This window comes from Copadichromis virginalis, linkage group LG5 (genome assembly GCF_057382275.1).
Source record: "Copadichromis virginalis isolate Kocher_CV1m ecotype Utaka linkage group LG5, C_Virginalis_male_GT1.1, whole genome shotgun sequence".
Lineage (NCBI taxonomy): Eukaryota > Metazoa > Chordata > Actinopteri > Cichliformes > Cichlidae > Copadichromis > Copadichromis virginalis.
The window spans coordinates 2,368,478-2,393,967 of NC_140622.1; the positions used below are offsets into that span (position 1 = coordinate 2,368,478).

At 41.7% G+C, this 25,490-nt stretch overlaps 1 protein-coding gene across 2 annotated transcripts in view; it reads right to left on the reverse strand.

Annotated features, from left to right (window-relative positions):
- The window catches only part of fhit (fragile histidine triad diadenosine triphosphatase), a 160,853-nt gene that overhangs the window by 126,026 nt on the left and 9,337 nt on the right, over positions 1-25,490 (reverse strand). Inside the window, exons 2-3 of one of the 2 annotated variants that reach the window (XM_085455567.1) lie at positions 19,233-19,299; positions 7,312-7,381 (exon numbers count right to left, since the gene is read on the reverse strand). The gene's annotated coding sequence lies outside the window, so the exon portion shown is untranslated. The remainder of the gene's footprint in view (positions 1-7,311; positions 7,382-19,232; positions 19,300-25,490) is intronic. The other variant, XM_085455568.1, reaches the window with a different exon arrangement.

Here is a 25,490-nt window from a genome sequence, read left to right on the forward strand (position 1 = left end):
AGGAGATATGATTGAATCCAGGCTAGCGGTGTGTCAGAGATGCCGAGAGAGGAAAGTCTGCTTAGAAGGACAGAGTGAGAGATGGTGTCGAAGGCTGAGCTCAGATCCAAAAGGACGAGAATGCTGAGTAGACCAGAGTCAGCTCCGATTAGAAGATCGTTAGTGACTTTAAGTAAAGCAGTTTCTGTACTGTGACATGAACGAAAACCAGATTGAAATCTGTTGTAGATGTTATTATTAACCAGGTGTGAATGAAGTTGAACTGCAACTACTTTTTTGAGTATTTTAGAGATGAAGGGTAGATTAGAAATCGGACGGAGGTTGTTAAAGTTGTTAGGATCTAAAGAAGGTTTTTTCAGTATGGGAGAGACTGAAGCAATCTTGAATAAGGAGGGAACGATACCAATGGTGAGTGAAGAGTGGAAGATAGCAAAGATGAGTGGGAGTAAGGAAGAGAGGCAGGATTTCACAAGCCCTGTAGGCATAGGGTCAAGATGACATGTGGCAGGCTTTGATTTGCATATAAACTCAAAAATATCAGATAAATCAGGAAGATGAAAAGTGGAAAACGGCTCAAAATAGAGAAACGGTTCTGGAGAGGGCGTAGACACAACATTTCAACAGAGTTAAATGGTAAATGGCCTGCATTTTGTAAAGCGCTTTACTCAGTCCCTAAGGACCCCAAAGCGCTTTACACTACATTCACTCATTCACCCATTCACACACTGGCAATGGCAAGCTACATTGTCATTGCCGTGGGGCGCACTGACAGAGGCGAGGCTGCCGGACACTGGCGCCACTGGGCCCTCTGACCACCACCAGTAGGCAAACATGGGGTTAGTATCTTGCCCAAGGATATTTGGCATGCAGCCAGGAGGCAGCCTGGGATCGAACCACCGACCTTCTTATTCATGGCTGACCTGCTCTGCCACCTGAGCTACAGCCACCCCAAGTAGCTAGTGAGAGTTGCTGGTGGATGTTATTGATTTTTGTAGTCCAGAAGAAGCATCAAGGAGTTACAGGTTTCAGAAGAAGAGAAGTGTGGTGGTAAAGCGTTGGGGGTTGAATTAGTTTGTTGAGAACCGAAAACAAAATCCTTGCGTTGCCCTCATAAGAACTGATAATACCTGAGTAGAAACTTTGTTTGGCCTTGTTGATGGAGTCTTTATACTGAAGTACGTGGTATTTGTAGATTTCTACATCAATGATTAAACCAGATTTCTTATATTTACACTCAAGCTGCTGAGCTTTGGCATTCAATGCTCGGAGGTCAGAGGTAAACCAAGGAGCAGTGCGAGCGAAGGAAACGGAGTGAGTTTTTACAGGAGCCAGTGAATCAAGGACATTGAGTAAACAATTATTATAATATAACAACAAATTATCAGGAGTAGAATAGAAGTCTGGATTCTGAATATTGTCCAATCAATGTTCTTGATGTCGCGGAACGAGATGAGACGGGTTGACAGAAGAGCAGCTGAGAGTGAAGTTAAATGAAAGGAAATGGTCAGTTATGGGAATTTCAGCAGCAGAAAGATTTGAGGGAGTAAGACCAGAACAGCAGATCAAGTCCAAGGTATGTCCTTTGGAGTGAGTGGGAAAGTCAATAAATTGTTTAAATCCAAAGCCCTCGAGACAGGAGGAAAAGTCTCTGGTGAGCAGAAGGTCATTATTATCCATATGAATGTTGAAATCTCCCACCAAGATCACATTTGGGGAGAGAGATGAAAGATGGGCTAGTAGATTAGCAAAGTCACTGAGGAAGACAGGGTTAGGTTTGAGGGGGCGGTATACAGTAGCTACACAGCAAATTCAAAAGTGTTAAATGTTTTGGTGTTAATAGTCTTCTTGCAAAAGTAGAGTTAATTTTACTCTAAGCAGAGTCACATTCTTTTAATGTAACTCTTTTAATGTAAAATGATAGTAGTTAAAATCGAGTGTTAAAAATGAGTGTTTCTCTGTCAAATCTGGAGGTGTTACAATGGAAACATTAACTCTTGACCTCTTAACTCTGAACTCCTAGAGGGGCTATGACACCAACAGAGTAAATTCACAGACTCCGCCCCCAGCACGGCTCCAATCGAAGCTGAAGTGAAGCAGTTTCAGAACATTTTGCTCTACATATTTGAGTTGTTTGCCATGCTTGGTAAGTCATTTTTTCAAAGATTGTTTCAATTATTATTATGAGCTTTTACTTCTGTGGCTCTTTGGAGTTGAGACAAAGCTGTGTGAAAGGCATTAGCCATGTTGCTCGGTGATAGCATAACATTCTGTTTTAGCTAGCTGAAAGGTATTGTTTGCGGGCAAATACCACAGCCTTGAAAAAAGCTTGCATGTGAATTTTCAGTCAAACTTTTGGTCAAATACACCTAAAACAATGTCTAGAATGTGAAATGTTGGTATAATGGTGCTACTTGAAGCCTGAAAACGATCGCCCATAAAAAAAAACGAGCAGTAGTAGACGAACAGCAGTAGCAGGCGTCCTGACTGGGTTCTACGTTAGCATAGATCCCTCCAGAGTTTTGTGCACACGGTTTTGGTAAAAATGAAAAAGGTTGAGGTTTTACATTTAGTTCAGTATTACCTGTTGCCTGTGTCTTTGTCTTTTGGGAAAATACTTTACACAAGTAATGGCTCAAAGAGGATTCCTTTTTTTTTTCTGTGCTGCAATTGTTTACTGGATTATTTGTACCATTAATTAGTGTCAACTAATTTTTATTCAATCTCCGCACAGGATATGCTTGTGAAGATGGAATATGGGGGAGAGCAGAAGTGCGTTGAAGTTCCACAAAGGGATGAATGAAGGACATGCATATTGTATTGAAGAAATAAGTGATGAGAATGCTGTTATTTGCATTTACCATGTCAGACCTTTTGATAAACAAAATTCTAATGAAAGTGAGAACATGTACACTGTTACATCTTTCAGAAAATGTTTTGAAATTGTGGTGCACAGTTCAGAATAAATGTTTTTCAAAAACCATTGCGTCTTTTTAGTAAATGTTTATTTCCAAAAGAAATTTCTAGAAGTTCAGAACAGTAAAATTCCCGCTTTTTAGAATGAATTAGAAGATAACTCTTACGTAGTTAAACTAAAATACTCTTTGAGAGTTAATATATAAACTCTTAACACCAAGTGTTAAATTATTAACTCCAGACAGATTTGGTGTTTAACACTAAATCAGAGTTAACGTACCAACTCTCCAAAAAGAGTTAAATTAACACTCTCTGGTGTGGACCCATATAGACACTTTAATAGTGTTGAAATCAAATCCGACAGTGTTAATTTGGACATGCTGGATTTGCTGTGTATGATGGTGGGAATAGGTCCAGTCAGCTCACATGCAAGGCACTGTAGGGAACTAAAGGTATCAACATTTACTGGCAGGACTTTCAAGTGCTGGCGAAAAATGACCGCGAGACCACCCCCACAACCTGAGCAGTGAGGTTTAGAAAAGTAAACAAACCCCGGAGGACTAGATTCATTTAGATGAGAAAAGTCATCAGGTTGTTGCCAGGTTTCAGTTAAACAGAAAACGTCAAACATACAGTCAGATAGGAGGTCTTGGATGAGAGGTCCCTTACTTGTCAGTGAGCGGATGTTTAGAAGACCGAAGTTGAGTGGAGTATTTCCTTTTTTGCTAATCATAGTGGGTGCTCTGGTGAGGTGGGCTAGAGATCGGTGGTTGACAGCCCGATCAGAGTTCCTGCGAGGGCGGCGAGTAGCAGGCCAAAATGATTTGATTCCACTGGAGTTGAGGAAAATCCTGCGGGACCCACGATGGATATATCTCCAGTGAGGCTGGAAAATGATGTCTAGGCGGTAGTGGAGCTCTGCCGGCGATGGGAGCGACAGCTGGTCGTGAAGGCGCAGGAGCTCAGCGGCAGTATAGCGGAACAGTCCAGCCGTAGGATGGTGGACGAGTGTCAGGAGAATCCAGAATAGTGCCGACCAGCTCAAAAACATCTTGGCCCACATCTTAGACAATGTGGAGGAAAAAAAAAACAGCCAGTCGGAGTGACAAACAGGTAGGCTAAAATAGCCCAAACAGTTAAGCTAGTGCAGCTCACTGGGAATAAGATGTCAGAGCACATTTAGCTGGAGTAGCAGATGTTGAGGACAATCATTACAAATCAATCCCTGGCAGAGATTGATCTGGTCCTGAGTGTGTGTGAATGTCCCTGTTGATTCAAATCTGAATCCAAATAATCGAAAATGTACCATTGAGTAGCAGCAGCCAGATGCGTCAGCATTCACTCAAGCAGGATGTCACCAAGAATAGAAGGCATCAAAGAATTCCAGTATAGACCTTTCAACCAGTCCTACTGCGACTGCCACTGACACTGGCATTGTTTGTTGTTTCACTGGAAAGATGAAAATTAAAACAACTAAAGCATAATACAGTGGTATGCAAAAGTTTGTGCATCCTTGGTAATTTTCATGATTTTCCATCATAAATCATTGGTTGTTTGGATCAGCAATTTCGTTTAAATATATCATATAGCAGACAAACACAATGATATTTGAGAAGTGAAATGAAGTTTATAGCATTTACAGAAAGTGTGCAATAGTTACCTAAACTAAATATGGGCACCCCAACAGAAAAATTACATCAGTATTTAGTAGATCCTCCTTTTGCAGAAATAACGCCTCCAAACACTTCTCATAGCTGAGAGTCTGGATTCTGGTTGAAGGTAGTTTGGACCTTTCGTCTTTACAAAACATCTCCAGTTCAGTCAGGTTTGATGGTTTCCGAGCATGGACAGCCCGCTTTAAGTCACACTGTAGATTTTCAATAATATTCAGGTCTGGGGACTGAGATGGTCATTCCAGAACGTTGTACTTGATCCTCTGCCTGATTTTGAACAGTGTTTAGGGTCGTTGTCATTTTGAAATATCCAGCCCTGGCGCAACTTCAACTTTGTCATTGATTCTTGAGAATCTGCTGATACTGACTGGAATCCATTCGACCCTCAACTTTAACAAGATTCCCAGTACCTGCACTGGCCACACAGCCCCACAGCACGATGGAACTGCCACCACAGTTTACTGTGGGTAGCAAGTGTTTCTCTTGGAATGCTGTGTTCTGTTTCCGTCATGCATACCACCTCTTGTTATGCCCAAATAACTAAGCCTCTGCTTACCTAAGATTTTTCTTGACCTGTCACTTCCGGCCTTAACTAGAACTGTGCCTGTGGTCTTCCATTCCTTCACTATGTTCCTCACAGTGGAAACTGACAGCTGAAATCGCTGAGATAGCTTTTTGTATACTTCCCCTAAACCATGATGTTGAACAATCTTTGTTTTCAGGTCATTTGAGAGTTGTTTTGAGGCTCCCACGTAGCCACTCTCGAGAGAAGATGCAAAGAGGAGAAAAACTTGTAATTGGTCACCCTAAATACCCTTTCTCATGACTGGATTTACCTGTGTCAAGTGTCAATGAGCTTACCAAACAAATTTTATGTTCCAATAATTAGTGCTAAAGGTATTCAAATCAATAAAACAACAACGGTGCCCAAATTTATGCACCTGCCTAAATTAATTTAAGTAACTATTGCACACTTTCTATAAATCATATAACTTAAATCTAAGTTAGTAATCCACAGGCCTAAATTACAGCTTTATCAACTAAAATTAAATAATTTGAGCAAATAAATCAAACCAAACCACAACTTTTGTCTGTGCTGCATCTGCTGTCTAGGGGGGAAAAGAGTTGTAGTTGTTTATCCAACCACAGAAATCCACTGTACAAGTAAATGTGATTTTTTTTTGTTACCAGGCAATGTTCTTTATATATATATTTTAATATTTATCTTAAAGAGTAAGACGTCAGAATAATGTCTCTTCTGCATATATCTTCCTGTGAAACTGAAGTGGGATATTTTGCACAAAAACTTCAGTGGAGATTTTGACTTGAGTAAGGGAAGTACATTTTATCTGTGACACTTGACAGAGCTCAAAACACCTCACAATCCAACAGCTAACAAATGATTTTGTTATTTTAAAAAGAAATGTGTTTTTTTGAAGTGTAGAAACATGAGACTGCTTTTGAGCCTTACTGTACTCAGCTGAATGAATTAATAGTTATATATAATTAATAAAATTATCACTATTGTGCCGTCCCTTTCTCTGGAAACTCCAATATAGATCCTACTGCTGACTGAAGCAACAGGTAAACATTCTCTATGATTACAGACTAATGAAAGTGTCAATGTACTAAACGTTTGATTAAAATGTTGCTCTTTATTGGAGCTACATTCACAAATGTGACCTCCAGATAACCGGAATGATATTCCTTCCTTTTTATTGCTTTTCTTAAAAAAAAAATCTCTGGCCTTGTCAAGGTTAGAGTGATTTTAAATAAAAACATTTTGTATTCTTCCACACCCAACATCTTGACTAACGGCAAAACAATAACCGTATTTTCCACACCAAAAGGTGCACTTAAAATCCTTTAATAAGTGTGCCTTATAATCCGCGCGGCTTATGTATGAATTCTGGTTGGGCTTACTGACCTCAAACCGATTTGATGTGGTATACAGTGCTCAAAAATCTGTCAAAACATGTTTTAGTATGACTTCGATAAGCTAGGAAGCTTATCGGAGCCGCACCTCTTGATCGATTGTTGGAGCATTACAGCTACCGTAGTCAGGAGCCTGACGGAGTAATCTGGGTCCAAAACTCTGTCCGCTTCAGGTCCCAAAGTCAAATGATCACTGCGGCATCACTGAGAGTTAAGAACTCTCTAAATGTTTTCATCTTTAATGAAAGGATCAGCGTTGCTGCTTTACCAGGTGTAACAATTAAGTTTAACATCCAGGCATCCATGAAAACAGAATGTATTAAATCGTGGCTCAAGAGATGGCAGGTCATCTTGTAATCGGAAGGTTGCCGGTTCGAGCCCCGGCTCGGACAGTCTCGGTCGTTGTGTCCTTGGGCAAGACACTTCACCCGTTGCCTACTGGTGGTGGTCAGAGGGCCCGGTGGCGCCAGTGTCCGGCAGCCTCGCCTCTGTCAGTGCACCCCAGGGTGGCTGTGGCTACAATGTAGCTGCCATCACCAGTGTGTGAATGTGTGGATGACTGGATATGTAAAGTGCTTTGGGGTCCTTAGGGACTAGTAAAGCGCTATACAAATACAGGCCATTTACCATTTAAATAAAATTGATTTCAATGCAATTTAATATAGATGGACAACTAGTGATGGCTAACCAAACAGACATAGTAGTGTTGGACAAGCAGAGGAAGACAGCCATAGTGGCAGATGTAGCTATATGTAGTGATAGCAACATCAGGAAGAAGGAACATGAGTACCTTGTGTTTCTTCTTTCAAGAGCTGAGAGAGGAGACGAGAAGATGTGGAGGATGAAGGCAACAGTGGACCCTGTGGTAAATCAGAATCAGAATCAGAAAAGGTTTTATTGCCAAATGTTGAGCAGGTTTACAACATTAGGAAATTGCTGCGGTGCTTCAGTGCAAACATACTGTCATAAATTGCGCTTAAATAGACATGAAAAAATAAAAGTAAGAATAAGAATTAAAAGTGCTACGTAGAAAGATATATGCATGAGTATGTTTGTAGCATGTAATGTAATGTAGCAATCCCCGTGTTTGCCACATGGCTCATTCAAACAGAATCTTATCCTTTCTCTCTACTATCTTGAAAATATCTGAGTTTTTTCCCTCAGAATACAACACACGCACACGTACTTTGAAAGGCCCAAGTATATCAGTCAGAAAACACTGACATTATATGTCCGCAACGAGGACATATAATGTCACTAGAAAGGAACAAATATTGCTATACTTTAAAATCTACTGTACTGGATTTTATTGATTGATTCTAACATGTTATGTAAATTGCAACAGCAATAGTTTGAATCGTTCAATTCAAAATAATGCAAAAGAAAGGGAATTTGCCTCTTTCTCACTACTTATTGACCAAAATTACCTCTGGATACGATAGACTTACACTACTTACACTACCAGTCAAAGGTTTTTAAACACCCCAATTTGTCAAGTTTTTTTTAATTGAAAATTATGCAGTTTACTGTCTAATTGCACTCTGAAGTGAAAGCATAGTAAAAATAAGCAAGTGGAGTTAAAAAAGAAATCATTGAATCAGTTTATAGACCAAAATGTATTCTAAACTTTTGACTCATCGATGTAGGCACCTTTGGCAGATATAACAGCTGAACACACACGTGGCATTCTTTCTACAATAGAAATCAAATATTCTCCCATATCTGTTGCAGATGTTCCCATAAATGTGGACCTTGTAGGCCGCTTTGCTCTTCTGTCCAGTTCATCCCAAACCAGCTCGATGGAGTTTAAGTCACTGCTGAACACGCCGTGTTTTCAAGCTCACCATCTTGTTCTTTTTTCCTGAGGTAGTTCTGGCATAGATTGGACTTATGTTTTGGGTCATTATCTTGCTGTAGGATGAACCCCTGACCAACTAAGCATGATGTTCCAGAATGCTGTGGTTTTGGTTCAGGGTGCCTCTCACTATGTACAAGTCACCAACCCTGGATCCAGCAAACAGGCCCGGACCATCACACTTCCTCCTCCACGCTTGACAGTTAATGCCACACATTGTGGAACCATCCTTTCACCTACTCAACAGAGATCCTGCATGATGAACCAAAGATTTCAAATCTTGCTTATATCAGTCCATAATACCTTCTTCCAGTCTTCAGTAGTCCAATGGCGGTGTTTCATGGCTTAGCGAGGGCTATCTTGCTGTAGCTCATCCTCTCAAACCTGCAGCTTGACCTACATTTTTAAGTGTTATGATGGTCTTTCTCTCTTCTTTTGTTAATTGCTTTTTTCTCCACATTTTTGTAGCAATACACTACTTTCTGCACACAATACTGTTTCAACTCTTGCTCACGAGGGTGTGGTACCACAGTGTGTTCCAACACTGCTTTTATGCAGACAGCGGGGGCTGTAAGTAATCCAGTAAAGTTGGAACACCTATAGTAATTAGTAGCACCAGCTTTTAAGGCTTGATCAACCTCCATTAGTGCAGAACAGCTTTAAATTATTAACCTATGTTGTGTTCCCTGAAAGCTCTATTTCTTTTAAATAATTTGGAAATTTACATGATTTTTTAGTTTGGGTAACGTTACCTTTTTTCTTTTTTTTTAACCTCTGACAGTTCTTCACTTCCCTTTGTACCATTTCAAGCTATTCATTGGACTTAAACGACTTGAATTGCAATAAATAACTGGTAAAATTGGGATGTTCTAAAATGTTTAACCGGTTCTGTATATGATCCACAAGGCATCAAATCTAGCTGGGATTAAGGACACAGAAAGCTGCAGTTTTTAAAAATTCAAATGGCAAGTCTAGGAAGTCTTAGTCCTGTGCAAAAAAGACATTTTATGAGTGCAAATTCAGAAGGCACATGTAGCTGCTCAGGATGTAGAGCTGTTACATTTCATGTACATCTGGAGATAATCCTCTATTTTTGGCCAGTTAATAGAAGAACAAGACAGACACTGTTTATACGTTGCAGATTCTCAGCTGGAAACAGATGGGTGTGGTTCTTAGATCACAAAAGATCCCCAGGTAACAGTAGTCTGTTATCAGACATGTTCAGTTTGAGCCGTTTAAAGATGGATCCTGATGTAGAACTAAACACAAAATAAACCTGCTGCAAGCTGTCGTAGATGAAGCAGATGACTGGCTATCCATGTCTGTCCTGCTTGTTATTATTGCATGACTCTGTGTGTGTGTGTGTGTGTGTGTGTGTGTGTGTGTGTGTGTGTTAGTCTTAATGTGACTCAATTCCCAGAGGGCCAGAAGCAGGTTCCAGCTCCATTTAAAGCAAAGAAGGCTAGGGTGTATGCGTGTGTGTGTGCGTGTGTGTATGCGTGTGTGTGCGTGTGTGTGTGTGTGTGTGTGTGTGTGTGTGCTGGGGGGATTATGAGCAGATGGCATGGGAACACACACACATGCAACCTGCCATCCATCTGGACAGTTCTGCAGGTGAAGTGAAAAGTGTTTGCTGAAAAAACGTGTGTGACATCACAGTGGTAAACAGCACAGGCAGACATAAAAGAAAACAGCAGCAGGACTTAAGGCCTGGTCAGAGAGGCTGCATTTCTCTGTTGATTAGCCAACATACCAGACAGACAGCCAGATAGGAAAGGGGGAGGAAAACACTGTGAAGGACATTTGGATAGAAAAGTGTTTTGCATGGTTTTTCACATCCAAGGCCTTGTTAGATAAACAACAACTGTGAAACACAGCCCACAGTTGATTAACACACTCTTTATAATTATTATATGTCCATAACAGATGATTCTGTAACTGACACTATAACACATGTGTACTGCATTAGTGCCGACCTGTTTTTAATGATGACGCTGCAGCTGAATTACAAACCATCAATTCTGCCTAACTGAGCATTTTTTTGTTGTGTTGAATCTAAAACCGTTAGTCCATCTGTAGCTAACATGCAAAAATCAGCCAAGCACATGATAGAATTTAACTGAAATCAAACCTCCGCTAAGGTCCAGGGCAGAAGTCAGCAACCACAGACGTAATTTACAGTTAGGGTTAACCGTAACTAATTCATATGCTATGTGTAGTAATTAATCCTCTCCCAATTACATCTGGCATCTGCCCATATCCCCCTTGTCACATGGGTTTTTTCTCTTTGTGTCTCACTGTTTGGTAGGAGGAGCTAAAATGGCTCTTTTGATGTTGAAGGTTGTTACAGCCTGATCTAGGACACGAGCAGTAAGGAAATGGAGCACAAGTACAATGTGCAGTAAAAGAATACAATGGCAAAAACTTCCCCAACAAAGAGAGATACACCAATATGACTACATCATATATCATATCATCAGTATGTACAGTTAGAGCCATCATTTATTGGACAATTCTGGTCCAATTTTCTGTAACTTTAACTGCAACTTTGTATCTCTGTACAGAATCTCAGTAAAGTTTTGAAATCAAACAATCAATATGTGATTGAAGCACAGACTCCAACTTTAATTCAAGAAATTTTACAAAACTGCACCAACTCTTTAGAAATAAAAGCCATTTGTACAGATAGCCCTGCAGAAATGAATGAGAGAATTGACTGACGAGCAGTTTCATGTCCAGCTAACTGTAATTCGCAACAAATGAAGCAGATGTAATATTGAAGCTGACTCCAAGTGTTCAATTTTTATTTTTTTAAACTTTCACTACAGTTTTGAATATGAAGAGATAAGCACTGGGAGCAGGAGCCTATTCCAGCTACCACAGGGTCAGTAGCAGTTGAAGTGAGGGAGGTTTAATTAAAACACTAAATAAAGTAGACCTATCAGAGAGATAATCATTAGGAGTAGCCAAATCAACAATCTGGTACATTCTTAAAATGAATGAATTCAATGGCCAGTTCAGCAACACCAAAATGCCTGGAAGACCAGAACATACAGTGCAAATGTATAGCTCCAAAAGTTGATTCTGTTCATCTGGATGTAGCGTCTTCAGTGGGAGAAACGTTTCACCACTCATCCAAGTGTTTTCTTCAGTCTCAGCTGACTTCAAATTCACCAGGGAGGATATGAAAAGTGGCAGGTTAGCCTTCTCAGACTGTGAGATTTCCATCAGTAATGGGGGACATCTAAAAGCTGACGTGTACCGTAAACATACACAAACAGAGTATTGGCCTTATTGACAGTGTTTGGCTCTACATGTCTGTGTGAGCAGGTTTTCTCACACATGAGTCCTCAGGTAGCCTCTGAATGCTGGACACTCGGAGACCTGTGTCTCTGAGTGGGAGACCACAGATCACATTAACATGTGTGTCTCTGTATTAACAAACATGCCATATTGGCCCAGTTTATTTTTCTTATCATTGTTGTGAGGAGACCATAAATAGCATTTGTATTTTCTGTTGTACAGTTCATTTGCTGTTATGGATAAAAAGTCTTTTTTTGTTTCAAAATAGCTGATAAGTATTCGCTGACAGCTGCCAACATCTGCGAACAAATATAATCCTATAAAGTTGTTCTATATAGTGTTTAACTGTTAATATAGAGCGCTATTAAATTTATTGCTAATGCAATCATATGACACATTGACCTCTGAGGAAATTTTAGATGGGACTTGTCATCAGAAAGGTTGCCGACCCCTGTTCTAAATTATCTACAGTTGTGAACGGCTGTTTGTCTCTGTGTGTTGGTCCTACAACAGACTGGCGACCTGTCCAGGGTGCACCCCACACCTTGCCCTATGGTAGCTGGGATTTATAAAAACCAGAGGTGCTCACTGGACAGACTTGAATGATAGAATCAATATATAATAGACCCAATATAAATCGATGAAAAGTTTTTGTTTTTTATGATCCCATTTTCATGGCTGCTATTCTAGACCTGTTGTGATGTTAGATCAGTCAAAACTAGACTGAACAGACTGCTACAGTTCTGGTATCTCGCTCATTATCCCAGCCTTCATTTTTATGTCAGCTATACACAAAATGTCATAACTGGAGGAGTTTAAGTAGCTCTGGAGCTAAAAAATATTCTCCATCCTTATTTATATGTTATGTTAAAACGTCACCTGTTGTACTGCTCTGACAGAATTCTGACTTTGGTGGAGTTGTTCTATAACTAAACTGATGGGAATGGAAATCTCAAAATCTAGAAGAGAAACCTAGTGTGTCTAAACAAAACACTCTGGGTTTGTACTGAATATGGGGCCAAGCACCTATTTAACTGTGCTGAATTGTCCATATTTAACTGCTAAAGAGCGATAACTCCATTTATCATGACATCAGCATCCTATCAGGCACTGAGAAGAGCTGCCTGTGCTTCTGATAGACTAGCAAAGGTCACATATTACTACAGCCCACAGTCACTGGCAAACTCATCAGAATACCATTGGTCACTGGATGCATTCACCAGTTTGCTAATCCAGACTGAATAAATCTATTTGTCAGATGTCAGTTATACACTTATTTCTAGAGATCAGAAGCTGCCGTCATATGCTGCCAGACTCGTTTAACTGTTGCACAACAAATTTCAGAATATATAAAATAATTTGGAATCAGATTCTCCTGCTAACCTAAGAGAATTAACAAGTTTCAGGACTTGATTATGACTGTCACTGAATAAGTTGCGGCCGCAACTACAGAAAACAAAAGGATGAAACAAACAATATTATATTTACAATCACGCTTAAGGTACAATAAGCTACTTATCACTAGTCCAGAAACATTATTATTGAGTTATAATCCATATTGAAGGACTTCATGATGGCTCAGCTTAAGATCCCCACAGTCAGCGTCAACCAAATAACCTTTATCACATCCACCGTCTCGGTGCTGTTAAAAAAGACGCCAACAAACCAAGATAAGTAACTGCTCAATTTAACCATTAAAAGCACAAAGAACTAGTGAAAAAAACAAGAAAAAGAACTGAAAGGAACTCACAATTATAAATGATCAATTCCCACTAGAAATTCAGGAAATATGCAAACGCCTCTTATATTGCTTTGCCACTCCTTACACAATAGCACCACTGCACATTAAAACTACACTTTTAATCATCACTCACACATGTCCAGACATGCACAGTCAACCATATATTTAATCAAAAACCACATATCCATATTCATCATATCTCTACAAACGTGGATCAAATGTTTCTGTTGGAAAATCTGTGGAGTTGGAAGTCGGGCAAAAATCATTCAAGTCTGGTAATCCACTGTAATTCTAAAGCAATACGTGGAAGAGTATGGCCTTTGTGATAGTTGGAGGTTAAACCGTCACCAGATGATTGAGAATACACTTACGTCTGATCAAACATAGAACAAACATGGGAATTAAACAACAACACTAAGACAAAGTTTCTTATACAGCAGCTGAGACATGACAACATTGAATACAATAATAATTCTGGTAAATATCTGACAAACATACTTGATCAAAAAAAACAACAACAACCCAACAACAAGCACAGTTATCGAGGACTCAGCAAGTCTTCCCATAGTTCTACGAATAAAAATTTGGTTTTTTTAGGGGGGTGGGGGGGATTTTTATATAAACACCTCTGACCATGAACCAAATATGGAAGATATTCACAAATTCAGCAATACTAGAGTTCAATCATTTCTATTTGCAGCACTTGAAAAATTTGGGTTTGGAGAATCCTTTATTGGTTGGATAAAAGCATTTTACACATCCCCAAAGGCAGTCACCACTGACAGGTCAATGTCAGCTTCACTCTCCTGAATGCTATCAGGCAAAGATGTCCTGTGGCTCCATCTCTATTTGCATTACTCATTGAACCACTAGTTTACGCTATGAGATACAATAACAATACTAAGGGGATTTCAAACGTTAACACAGAACACAAAATTCTCTTTTATGCAGATGATGTGCTATTACTCCTTCAGGATCCTCATTCTTCCCTGTCCCAAATATTTACGTTTATAGATATCTTTTCAGAAGGGATAATCTCTTCACCCGAGTTTGCATGTCCATCACTTGAACTCTCATCTGGATTCTTTTCTAGTCAGCAGCTAAATGTGTCAGGATCCTGGGTCTCCTGACCCAGCGTTTTTAATTCTGTGTGATTTTTGTGTTTTGGTCGAGTACTTGTGTGATTTATTCTATGGTTTCTAGTTTTGATCCCTTGCCCCTCATGTTTCTCTGTGCCCCCTCTGTTCTGTGTAAAGTCCGTGTTTCTTGGTCTGTGTCTTTGCATGTTTTGAGTTTCTTGTGTTTTCTGTCACTCTGTATTGTGAATTATGTTCTCATGGTTGGTCTTTTGTTACTCCCTCGAGTCCAGTTTCTTGTGTTCCCTGCTCAGTATTTCCCTCCTTGGTTCTTAGAGTCCTCTGGCTTATGGTTTATGTTTCTGTGTTTCTTAGTTGCTGTCTCCACCGTGTCAAGTTCGCATCTCTGTGTTATACTTCCTGTTTTACTTTGAAGGTCCGTGTCTAATGTGAATGTGTCCTGCTTTGCTTCCTTGCCTCGTCAGTTCTGATTTCTCCCAGCTGTGCCCTCCTTCTGTGTCTCATTCCCCGCGTTACTTCCCGGTGTATTTAAACCCTGTGTTTCTCTGAGTTGGTGTCGTCCCTCATGCTGTGTGGATCTCCCTGTGAGTTTAGTTTGTTATTTCCCAGTTTAGTTTGCTTTGTATGCTCGTTTCCCCGTGCCAGCAAACAAAGCTGTGGTTTTGAGTTCATCCCTTGTGTCTGAGTCCTGCCTGCCACGCAGCGCTGCCTGACAAAATGTGACATTTCACACACTGAGAAACATCCTATAGCTGTCAGTGATCATGCTCCTGTGTCTTTAATAAGGTTATTTCACCAAGTAAAAACTGGAGATTTAAAACATCATTGCTTAAAGATTAATTCTTTTTTTTTTAAACTGTAGGATTTATATGTAGACTACAATGATCTGCCTGGAACATCAGCAATTGTTTTCTGGGAAAAAGTTAAAGCTGTGAGAGGTAAAATTTCATTTTCATCACATTAAAAAATCTAAGGAGCTGGAGAAGAAAGGCAGCTGGACCGCGTTGAGTCAACCATATATTTAATCAGGACCAGGAGGCATACAGTGCTGCCAGGGCCAACCTGAGAAGAGGCATCAAGACTGCCAAGCAGCAGCACAGGAGGCGTATCGAGGCCAGGTTTGAGAACAACACAAACCCAAGGCAGGTCTGGGAGGGCATCAGGGCTATCACGGACTACAAAAGAAGAACACCATCACCCTCAGCCGACAGTTCTACTCTGGCTGAGGATCTAAATCTCTTTTATGCCCGTTTTGACAGGGAGAACACCGACCCTGTCCTGTCCCCTCTCCCCTCAACCGACCCTGCTCCGGTCCTGAGCACTCATGAGCTGAGGCGTGTGTTCCGGAGCATTAACACCAGGAAGGCGGCCGGGCCGGATGGAGTGCTGGGCCGGGTGCTAAAAGACTGTGCTGCGGACCTGGCGGACGTCTTCACCTCTATATATAACACCTCGTTGTCCTGTTCACTGGTACCATCCTGTTTCAAAGCAGCAACCATCGTTCCCATCCCAAAACAGTCAAATGTCACATGTCTGAACGATTTCAGACCTGTGGCACTCACCCCCATTCCCGCCAAATGCCTGGAGAGACTGGTCATTAAACACATCAGAGCTGCTTTTCCACCATCCCTGGACTCGCACCAGTTTGCATACAGGGAGAACCGGTCAACCGAGGATGCGATCGCCACAGTGCTGCACACATTACTGAAGCACTTGGAACACAGGAACACCTATGCATGGCTCCTCTTTGTAGACTACAGCTCGGCTTTTAATACCATCCGGCCATACAAACTCCGTCCCAAACTCCACCAACTGGGACTTAACTCCTCTCTGTGCAACTGGATTGTGGACTTCCTCACTAACCGTAGACAGAGTGTCAGAGTGGGTAAGAACACCTCTTCCACCCTTGTGGTCAACACCGGTGCCCCTCAGGGGTGTGTTCTGAGCCCTCTGCTATACACTCTCTTCACCCATGACTGTATTTCCTCCTGCGCGTCCAATCTCATTGTTAAGTTTGCAGATGACACTACAGTGCTCGGACTTATATCCAACAATGATGAGACAAACTATAGGACAGAGGTGCAACAACTAGAGTCATGGTGCCACGACAATAACTTGGTCTTAAACACCAAAAAGACCAAGGAGATCATTGTAGATTTCCGGAAGAGGGGTCATAACAACCATCTGCCTCTCTTCATTGGCAGTGAGGCGGTGGAGAGGGTGAGCAGTTTTAAATTCTTGGGGGTAACTGTGACCGAGGACCTGTCCTGGGGCAACCATATCACCTCAGTTGTACGGAAGGCCCAACAGCGCCTCTACTACCTGAGGAGACTGCGGAGCGCACACATTCCCAGATCTCTGATGTTGAACTTCTACAACTGTGCCATCAGCAGCGTTCTGACGTATGGATTTCTAGTGTGGTTCCCCAGCTGCACCAAGGCCGATCAGCAAGCACTCCAGCGGGTGGTGAAAGAAGCTGGCAGAATTATTGGAACAAGTCTGCCAGAGATCAGTAATAGCTTCCCCACTCGCTGTCTGAGGAGGGTGCACAGTATCCTGCGGGACCAACATCACCCTGCGCGCCACCTTTTCCATCTGCTGCCCTCAGGGAGAAGGTACAGGTCTATGCAGGCCAGAACATCCAGACTGGCCAACAGCCTGTATCCACAGGCTGTGAGGCTCCTGAACTCTCTGCCCCCCTCTCACGGACAATAACCATATCCAACTTCTTAATAGCAATGAACTGGTCTGCATTGGTGCATCATATCTTTATTCTCTTCCCCCTCCTGCCCCCCCCCCCCCTCTTTCTTAAATAGATAACTATCATATCTGATATCATATCTCACAGTACAATAATATTGAATGGGTTGCATTGTTGTATTTTGTCATGTTTCTCAGGTCTTTGTCTGAATTTCTACGAACATTATTGCTAAGGATTGTCTTATTGCATTGGAGTCACACTGGGTTAAATATGTACACTTGGGTTTTAAGGGGTATTTATTATTTTCTTCTTTTTTTTGGGTTGTATGGAAGCCCCAAACGCAATTTCATTGTTCTTGACAATGACAATAAATAAATAAATACTAAATACTAATCAAAAAACACATGATGAATATGGATAGCTCTACAAATGTGGATCAGATGTTTCTGCCGCCTATGAAATTTCTGAGTTGGAAAATCAAATGTTTCATCTTTCATCTGAGAAGCTTCCTCAGTTCTAAGACAAATTGGTGGAGTTTCTCCTATGACATACAGCTGAGCCCGGTCCTGCGTGTTGACCCACTATTGACCATGTACCTAATCACATGAGCCAAGTTGTGAAAATGGGTGTGGGTCATTATCAGAAGAGGTTTTGGGTTCAGGAGATCTTAAAGCATGTGGTTATCCCAATTGGGCTTTCATCAAATCATCAAAGGTGTACAGTAAAGGAGGTCAGACACAAAGTAGGGAGAAAAAAGTTCAGGGATGGGTGGCTGCCCAATGTGGAGGAGTTTAAGCATCTCAGGGTTGTGTTCACAAGTGAGAAGGGAGCAGGAGATTAACAGATGGACTGAGACTACAGCTGCAGTGACACTGAAGCTGTAGCACTGTCCACTGTAGTGAAGAGAGAGCCCAGTGTAAAAGCATATTTTCCAGTCGATCTACATCCCTGTTCTCATGAGTTTTGAGTGACTGAAAGACTGAGAATATATAATCAGCAGAAATCTGCTTTCTCTGAAGGGTGGTTGGCCTCTCCCTTAGAGATAGAGTGAAGAGTGCAGTCATTCAAGTGGGGCTCGAATAGTGTAGAGTGCCAAACCTCTACATTAACAGAACTCAGACAAGTTGGTTCCGGCATTTTACAAGCATGCTTTTTCGGTGAGGTGCTTGTGATAGATTGTATGTCTTGGCTGGCCTGGAAATGCCCGTGTTTCTTTGGATAACCTGGATGAGGCAACTAGAGAGAAGGAGCTCTGGGCGTTTTTGCTTAGACCATGAAGGAAATGAAGGGGTTGTGGTAATAATAACAATAATAATAACAAGAAGAAAAATAAGATTATTATTATTACTCAGTACTCCACCAAAACACTAGAGTGTAATGCTTGCATACTGCACCGATTAGATGCTGTTTATAGACGTAATGATAGTGATCCTTCTTATTATCTGGCTGATTGTCTATGAGTTCTGAGCCTCCCTCCCTTCCTGTCGGGCTTGGTCTCCCTCCTCTTCAGAATGAAAGTCACTGAGTGAATTACTGAGGCTTCAGCCTGAAGCACTGTCAGTTCACAAACTCTGAATGAGCCATTTGCTTTAACACGGCTCCTCACAGGAGTGTGTTTGCAGCACAACTGATTTGCATTTATTTATTACTGATGATGAATACTCCACCTTGAAGGATTCCACTGGTGAGTTTGCATGTATTAATAATTAATTGTGTACACTTCAAATTGATGCCAACTGTTTTCAAAACAACTGTCAAAGATTGTTTTTCTCCCTAGAGCACAGAGAACAGACAGTACTCACATTTAACAATATGTTTGTTTTAGAAAATGTATTCCAAAATTATACTTTTAGATGTTTTCTTGTCTTTGCAAAGTTATGTTCATGTGTACTGAAATGTGCATGCTACGAAGACTGTGTTTTGTATCAAGTAGACACAGTTTGCAGCTATTTGCTTAAGTTTTTGTTTTCCACAGAATTGCAAAACAGCAGTGAGCTAGCGCTGTGATCTTTACCTTGAAGGATGGCTTCTCAGTGGTTCAGTAGACTGCTTGCGTTTGTGGCTGAGGCAGAATGTACATGCTGGGAAGGAGAAAGCAGAGTGGATGTTATTTTGATGTGAATGTAAGGACCAAAGAACCAACAAGGGGAGAGGTGGAGCACTCATATTCAGTTTTCTGCTCCTCCACATTAACCCTCTTGGTGGAAATCAGATGGCAGCTCCACTGACCTTGTACAGTGTGCATAGACACACTGATGGCTTACAACTGAGGAATTATTACAGCCAGCAGCCTCTCTTTCTAACTTTCTATTACTGTTATTTTTAAACAGTACTGATGGGCACAGAAATAGAAGAAGCCTGATTATGTAAATAAATTTGAAGTCATTCTCATTAACTACCTAAACTGTGGTACCCACATCTAACAAAGTTACACAATACTTACAAACACTTGCCAAAATGGCAACACTGACATTTTATTTTTGGAACCATCTAAAATCCTTTGTCACGTTAGAACTCAGTAAGTCAGCACTCTTCCCCCTCCCCTCCCTAAGTTTTATTAGATGACAGCAGCAATAAACCCTCTGCTGCCACAATCATGGGATGATATCAAAAATAGAGGATGATAACAACTTGCACGCATGATTTCCTGTCTGATGTCTTCTTGTGGCAGCAGAGCTAAGTCAGCATGTCAGAGAAGGAGCTCCACTGTGATGGAGAACACTTTGTTCATTCCAACACATCTTTAAAAGTGTCCAGTTTGCAGCCAATCACAGAGCTACCTTTATTCAGTCACCAGCTCTAATGCTGCTCTTCAAGCAGACCACAGCAAAGTTCATCACAGTTGCCAAAACCGAGTTACAGAAAATCGTCCTGTTGCTGCATTGACTGAAGGGTCTCAGCTTCCATAAGAAAAAGAGCCAGTGCATCTACATTAGAGGCATCTTCATAAAATAGCTCCAGTACCAGTGCCACAACTGACATACTGGTGAAAAGCTGGTAATATATATTGAGTGTTTAGATCTACTGTAGTGATACACAAGTCAAGTACTCTAGACCACTCCACCTGTGCTCCACTGTGAGTATGAAGTCTTTATGGTTAATGCCAGTGCCCTTAAGTCTATCATCGTCACTCTAAACAAACAATTGCATTATTTGCTGCTCAGAGATGGTAAAAACAGTCCTTGAGTTATTTTCAGCCCTGAGTCTTGATTCTACACAAAAACAGGCAGTTTTTTTGTTTGGTTTTCTTTTTTGTGTACAACAGTATTTTCACACTTCTTACTCATCTTTGAAAAAGAACCCGTTATGGAATGACTAAATGCAAGGTGTTTAATACTTTAACAGTTCAGATGGTAGAATTACTGTGGGCAGTAATATTCGCCTGATTTTTTTTGCCGTCCAGAGAGACAGACAGAAAGGCCAGGGTCCAGCCTACTTGTAAAGCAGGTTAACTCATATATTGCTAGGGTCTCCAAGGCAAACTGGTCCTGGTTGAAGGACCAGAGAAGCGATTTAGATGCCTACGATGAGTAATAGAGCAAGGGAACGGTTTACCCTGCCTGGGATAGGGTTAGCAGCTCTGTCGGGCCCCTGCTGGGGGGCCTTTGGGTCTCGGGTCTGTGGACTCAGAGCTCGGTCTGCTCTGGCACAGACAGCTGCCACAGGCTTCTACACTGTGGCTGCTGGGTGACGCTTAAGTTGATTGTTGCTGTGTTGTTTTTGTTTTGCTTGTGTTTCACTGGCTCTCTTCACCTTTCCTTCTGTTAACTTTCTTCCCAACTTCTCTTTTCTTATTCTTTCTCTTTCCCATCCCCCGGTCCTGTACATTCTGACTGTAATAACTTAAAATCAAAAATATAAAAAATAAATAATAAAGATTGAATAAACTATGAAAATCAAGTAGACCAGTATAGTAAAAGCCGTAATGGGCAACAAACTAATCATGTGATTCAGGTGTGTTGACCCAGGGTGATATCTAAAACCTGCAGGACACCGGCGCTCGAGGCCTGGAGTTGCCCTCCCCTGGTCTACAGGAATCAAGACTGGGACCAGTAAGATGCAGGAGGAAAAATGGAGTATCCACTGAGTGGGCCACAAGAGCCTAGGTTGTTGGAAACAATGCCTAGATGGCTACTGCTGAGACTTGCCTACCACCAACTACGTTTGATGGACAGGTAGGTGGAGACAGATAACACCAAGAGATATTCTGATAAGTCTCTAGAAAAATAACAAAGGCAAACCTAAAAAAGAAGTTTCATACATGAAGCAGAGGCAAGGAAAACAAACTATATGACGTATTGTTGTGGCATGAATAAAAGATGCATAATTGACACAGGCCTCTTACATTATCCATCCTTGTTTGCAAATCTCCATGTGAAGTTATGACGTTAAGCAGGTCAATCAATCTGAGGGACACAGTGTCACTTATCTAATGACGAAAGATCAAATGCAGCCATTCTCAAATTAAATTTGAACCGCTGGCTCCACTAGCCTTTGGTACCAATGTAAAACTGCCACTGGTGTAAATTAACTTTGTCTGTCGTTGAGCATCAAGTACAATGGCAAACTGCAAACCTGAAATTTTTTTCATTTACATGCTAAGTTTTGTTTCTTATGGCCAGATGGTTCCTATTAGGGGTGGAGGATTCATGCAAGCTTCCTTAATAGCAATGAAGAGAACAGCTAATTAAATACAATTTTACAATAAATGATTCTAAAAATTAAGAAAATTAAAGTTGAGAGAATTTTAGTGCCAGCTCAGGTGTCAGCAATTCAAATTTGAATTCAAATGTTTCAGTGCGGCAGTTAGCCACATTGTGCAGTTATCATAACATATATAGGAAGCCTTATGATGACTCTTTATTGTGCCCTAGCAAACGTTAATGTCATGCAGTGCCTATGCCCCTATCCTCACTGCATCTGATCAGAGGAGCCCAAAGGATGAGCCCTGGCTTCTTCCTTGGTGATTTCAAAACTAGGATGCCATCACTTGCATTATCGAAGACAATAGTCCATAGGCTACTTGAGCTGTGTACTTATCACAGCGTGTGCATCATGAATAGCTGTGGAAACAGCAGCGCAGTGTTATGGCAGCACCCCATTACCAGAACACGGTGTTAAGTGTTCAACACATCAGACCATGCCTCGCAAGACAGACAGCACGACGCAGAGTTGAGTATCATTCACAGCATGAACAATGGGATAAAGAAGACACTAGGGCCTGATGTAAAAGGTTTCACCCCCCTCAGATCACAGGATCCGAGAAACAAATGGCCCAATAGCTGGAGCTGCGTGCAGTTATATTCTGCACCATATATTCTTCATTCACCTCTGATGTCAGCAGCACACCAAACCTGAGATTCTGGCGTTTTGGGCAAAATAAATTTATATTTAAAAATCGATTCAGGATTTTTAAAGACTTGATACCACATTATCCAAATTAGAATAGATTTTAATCGATAATCAAAAACCACCCCTACATCTGATGCTTTAATGACTTGCTGAAGTAGATCTGCATTATGTGAATCTCTTGTACTAATACTAACAGTAACAGTAACATAATAATAACAGCAAAGAAGCTTAAGTTTATATACGGTGGGAAAATATCATAATAGAAACCTGTGAAGGTTCTCAGTTATCCAGGTCATCGTAGTCAAAGGAGCTTGCAAAGAAAAGCGTCTGGACTTCTTTAAGTTGCTTGAAGACGTTTCACCTCTCATCCGAGAAGCTTCTTCAGTTCTAAGGTCAAATGGTGGAGAGTCCCAGATATAAACCTAGTGGGAGTTTCCCCCCACAGAGGGACAAAAGGACCCCCTGATGATCCTCTAATCGCCTGAGCCAAGGTGTGAAACTGGGTGTGGGTCCCAATCAGCCAGAGTTTCGGGTGAGTTCATTGTGAAACCTGGCCCCACCTTATCATGCGAATTCCTGAGGTCAGATTGCTGGGTCTGAAATGCAACACGCTCAGACAAAAACTGGTTCACCCGAAAGACAAAACTCCAAAACACAGACTTAACAATGTGGTGTATGCTGTACAGTGCAGCAAGGAATGCTCAGACCTCTACATTGGAGAGACCAAACAGCCACTTCACAAGCGCATGGCACAACACAGCAGAGCCACCTCCACAGGACAAGACTCAGCAGTCTATCTGCATCTAAAGGTCAAAGGTCACTCTTTCGAGGATGCCAATGTTCACATGTTGGACAGAGAGGACAGATGGTTTGAAAGAGGAGTGAAAGGAGCATCTATGTCCACTGTGAGCGACCATCTTTGAACAGAGGCGGGGGTTTACGACACCAACTCTCTGCCATCTATAATCCAGTTTTGAGATCCTTCCCAGACGCCTTAACGCCCACTCACATCCTGGGCCATCTGACCTCAGGAATTTGCATGATAAGGTGGGGCCAGGTTTCACAATGAACTCACCCGAAACTCTGGCTGATTGGGACCCACACCCAGTTTCACACCTTGGCTCAGGCGATTAGAGGATCATCAGGGGGTCCTTTTGTCCCTCTGTGGGGGGAAACTCCCACTAGGTTTATACAGTGGGGCAAAAAAGAATTTAGTCAGCCACCGATTGTGCAAGTTCCCCCACTTAAAATGATGACAGAGGTCAGTAATTTGCACCAGAGGTACACTTCAACTGTGAGAGACAGAATGTGGAAAAAAAATCCATGAATTCACATGGTAGGATTTGTAAAGAATTTATTCGTAAATCAGGGTGGCAAATAAGTATTTGGTCACCTCAAACAAGGAAAATCTCTGGCTCTCACAGACCTGTAACGTCTTCTGTAAGAAGCTTTTCTGTCCCCCACTCGTTACCTGTATGAATGGCACCTGTTTGAACTCATCATCTGTATAAAAGACACCTGTCCACAGCCTCAAACAGTCAGACTCCAAACTCCGCCATGGCCAAGACCAAAGAGCTTTTGAAGGACACCAGGAAAAGTATTGTAGACCTGCACCAGACTGGGAAGAGTGAATCTACAATAGGCAAGCAGCTTGGTGTGAAAAAATCAACTGTGGGAGCAATCATCAGAAAATGGAAGACATACAAGACCACTGATAATCTCCCTCGATCTGGGGCTCCACGCAAGATCTCATCCCGTGGGGTCAAAATGATCATGAGAACGGTGAGCAAAGATCCCAGAACCACACGGGGGGACCTGGTGAATGACCTGCAGAGAGCTGGGACCAAAGTAACAAAGGTCACCATCAGTAACACACTACAACGGCAGGGAATCAAATCCCGCAGTGCCAGACGTGTTCCGCTGCTGAAGCCAGTGCATGTCCAGGCCCGTCTGAAGTTTGCCAGAGAGCACATGGATGATACAGCAGAGGATTGGGAGAATGTCATGTGGTCAGATGAAACCAAAGTAGAACTTTTCGGTATTAACTCAACTCGTCGTGTTTGGAGGAAGAAGAATACTGAGTTGCATCCCAAGAACACCATACCTACTGTGAAGCATGGGGGTGGAAACATCATGCTATGGGGCTGTTTTTCTGCCAAGGGGACAGGACGACTGATCCGTGTTAAGGACAGAATGAATGGGGCCATGTATCGTGAGATTTTCAGCCAAAACCTCCTTCCATCAGTGAGAACTTTGAAGATGAAACGAGGCTGGGTCTTCCAACATGACAATGATCCAAAACACACCGCCCGGGCAACAAAGGAGTGGCTCCGTAAGAAGCATTTGAAAGTCCTGGAGTGGCCTAGCCAGTCTCCAGACCTCAACCCCATAGAAAATCTGTGGCGGGAGTTGAAAGTCCGTGTTGCTCGGCGACAGCCCCAAAACATCACTGCTCTCGAGAAGATCTGCATGGAGGAATGGGCCAAAATACCAGCTACTGTGTGTGCAAACCTGGTAAAGACCTATAGTAAACGTTTGACCTCTGTTATTGCCAACAAAGGTTATGTTACAAAGTATTGAGTTGTATTTTTGTTATTGACCAAATACTTATTTTCCACCCTGATTTACCAATAAATTCTTTACAAATCCTACCATGTGGATTCATGGATTTTTTTTTTCACATTCTGTCTCTCACAGTTGAAGTGTACCTCTGGTGCAAATTACTGACCTCTGTCATCATTTTAGGTGGGGGAACTTGCACAATCGGTGGCTGACTAAATACTTTTTTGCCCCACTGTATCTGGGACTCTCCACCATTTGACCTTAGAACTGAAGAAGCTTCTCGGATGAGAGGTGAAACGTCTTCAAGTAACTTAAAGAAGTCCAGACGCTTTTCTTTGCAAGCTCCTTTGATCATAAT